Source organism: Aotus nancymaae, unplaced genomic scaffold, assembly GCF_030222135.1.
Source record: "Aotus nancymaae isolate 86718 unplaced genomic scaffold, 86718_ANA_hifiasm-v0.15.2.pri h1tg000006l, whole genome shotgun sequence".
Lineage (NCBI taxonomy): Eukaryota > Metazoa > Chordata > Mammalia > Primates > Aotidae > Aotus > Aotus nancymaae.
In genome coordinates this window covers 77,011,865-77,014,927 of record NW_026988417.1, presented here as the reverse complement: position 1 = coordinate 77,014,927, position 3,063 = coordinate 77,011,865, and the positions used below count along the sequence as shown (strand labels likewise).

Here is a 3,063-nt window from a genome sequence, read left to right as displayed (position 1 = left end):
TGGGGAAAGAAAGCATGAAGATTTGGCAATGCCAAGTTCACATTCCAGTATAATTGCCCTTAACTGAAGCAGGCTAGGTTATCCCACTTAAATGGGACATGTCCTTTCCATTTTATTATATTATTTCCATCCTCTTTTTTTTTTCTATTGTCTCTTCACCACCAAGCCTTAGTGCCATTTGCCAGTATTATCAAACCTGTGTGTCTGTTTTTCTTTTAACTAGTGACTTCATTTTTTAATTACCTGCATGGTTCATAATAGAATTTGATTTCAATTTGATTAATAGCTTGTTAAAATAAAATGTATAGACAGAAGACTTGCATCCTAGTCTCACCTTGATACCAACTAGCTTTGTAATTTTAGCCAAGTTATTTTATTTTTCTTGGCCAATTTGTCCATCATTAAAAAGAGAAGGCTGCTCTCCAGCCCCTTCTGCTTGGGCCTTGTCCTCAAACTGGGAGGTCTGATGCCCCCATATATCTGGCTCTGGGTTCCCCTAACCCCAGAGTGCAGGACTGGGGCCTGAGTGGACCTCAGGTCTGGCCAAGTCGCCATTGCCATGGAGACAGCAGCAGTCCCTAGCCGCAGTTTCCCTAAGTGACTGGTTACTCTTGAAGGTGTCACCCACCTTGGGTGATTAGAAGAATCAATAAGATAACCGGGCGGTGGCAGTTGGCCGCACTCACCGCCTTCCTGGTGGACTGGCTCCTGGTGGCTCTGCTGCTGCTGTGTGCGGGCCCCTGCTCCTCCCTGCCCCCGGGTCTCCAGCTGGGTGGACACGGCCATGGTCAGTGTGAATGTGTGCCCCTGTGGCTCCAGTGGAGAGTCCTTATGACACGTCCCCATCAGAAGGCATCAACCTCAAGGCGCTCAACGGCCTGGGTGTCAGTGACCTGTGTGCCATCTGCGGGGACCGGGCCACAGGCAAATACCACAGCACCTAGAGCTGTGACGGCTGCAAAGCCTTCTTCCAGAGGAGCGTGCGGAAGAACCGCATGTACTCCTGCAGATTTAGCCGCAGTGCATGGTGGACAAAGACAAGAGGAACCAGTGCCACTACTGCGGGCTCAAGAAGGGCTTCCGGGCTGACATGAAGAAGGAAGCCATCCAAAATGAGCGGGACCAGATCAGCACTCGAAGGTCAAGCTATGAGGACAGCAGCCTGCCTTCCATCAACTCACTCCTGCAGGCCCAGGTCCGGTCCCAGCAGATCACCTCCCCCGTCTCTGGGATCAACAGCGACATTCGAGTTAAGATCGCCAGCATCGCAGACGTGGGTGTGTCCATGACGGAGCAGCTGCTGGCTCTCATTGAGTGGGCCAAGTACATTCCCAGCTTTCTGCGAGCTCCCTCTGGATGACCAGGTGGCCCTGCTCAGAGCCCATGCTGGCGAACACCTGCTGCTCGGAGCCACCAAGCGATCCATGGTGTTCAAGAATGTGCTGCTCCTAGGCAATGACTACATGGTCCCTCAGCACTGCCTGGAGCTGGCAGAGATGAGCCGGGTGTCCATGCACATCCTTGGCGAGCTGGTGCCACCCTTCCAGGAGCTGCAGATCAATGACAATGAGTATGCCTACCTCAAAGCCATCATCTTCTTTGACCCAGATGCCAAGGGGCTGAGAGATCCAGGAAAGATCAAGCGGCTGGGTTCCCAGGGGCAGGTGAGCTTGGAGGACTACATCAATGACAGACAGTATGACTCACATGGCCGCTTTGGCGAGCTGCTGCTGCTGCCCACCCTGCAGAGCATCACCTGGAACATGATCGAGAAGATCCAGTTCATCAAGCTCTTGGCATGGCCAAGATTGACAACCTGCTGCAGGAGATGCTGTTGGGAGGGTCCTCCAGTGATGCACCCTGTGCCCACCACCCCCTGCACCCTCACCTGATGCAGGAACACATGGGAACCAACGTCACTGTTGCCAACACGATGCCCACTCACCTCAGCAAGAGACTGACGTGTTAGTGGCCCCGGCCCAGGGGGCAGGCAGCCACCCCTGAAACCCCACAGCCCTCACCACCAGGTGGCTCAGGGTCTGAGCCTTATAAACTCCTGCCAGGAGCTGTCACGACTATCGTCAAGCCCCTCTCTGCCATCCCCCAGCCAGCCATCACCAAGCAGGAAGTTATCTAGCAAACCGCTGGGGCTTGGGGGCTCTGCTGACTCCCCCCACCCCCTCTGAGAGTGCCTGGTGATCACGTGGTCATGGCAAAGGAAGACTTGATGCCAGGGCCAGTCCCAGAGCAGGAATGGAAAGGATGAAGGGCCCGAGAACATGGGCTAAGGGCCACATTCCATTGCCACCCTTGACACCCTGCTCTGGATAACGAGACTTTGACTTGGGGGGACCCCACTGGAAAGTCCTCTACTGCCTTGGCCAACTTTTCTCATATTGAAGCAACTGCCTTCACCTTCATCCATGTCCAACCCCTGACTTCACCCCTTCACAGCTGTCTGGAGATGACTTGAGGCCTTACTTAAACCCAGCTCTCTCTCCCCTAGCCTGGTGCTTCTTCTCTCCTAGACCCAGCCATGGTGTCCAGACAGAGTCCTGTGAGGCTGGGTCCAATCGCAGCACTTGGGGCATCTCCTTCCTCCTCCTTCTGCTGCCCCCACCTCAAAAGCCCCTCTCTCTCTGCTGTCACTTGCTCAGCCATCCCATCTTCTCCAACACCACCTCTCCAGAGGCTGAGGAAGACTTGGAAACAATTCCCCAGTCATTCTGGTAATATGTTGTAATCACTGACTGGGACCAGGTAGGGTATAGAAGGCTGTGGGAGGGAAGACGCCTTCCTCCTCCAACCCCAACACACTCTCCTTCTTCAGGAACTTGGGTGGGTATTTGGGGTGAGGATCTCTGCAGGCTTTCCACCTGAGAAAACAAGCTCAGGTTGGCAACTGTGACAGGATCTTGGAGGGAGACTGGAGTGGAGAGGAAAAGCATTAGAAAGAGGGAAACTGTGCACTAGGCTTTTGAGAAAGTGGAGAATTCTAGCTGGTAGAGCAGGTGAGACGGGACATTCCAAAGAACAGCCTGAGCCAAGGCCTCGAGGTAGAAA

General features: G+C 53.8%; 1 pseudogene; it reads left to right on the top strand.

Annotated features, from left to right (window-relative positions):
* The first annotated feature begins 797 nt into the window (after nucleotides 1-797).
* LOC105707080 (hepatocyte nuclear factor 4-alpha-like) lies at nucleotides 798-2,137 on the top strand (annotated as a pseudogene).
* Nucleotides 2,138-3,063: the final 926 nt, after the last annotated feature.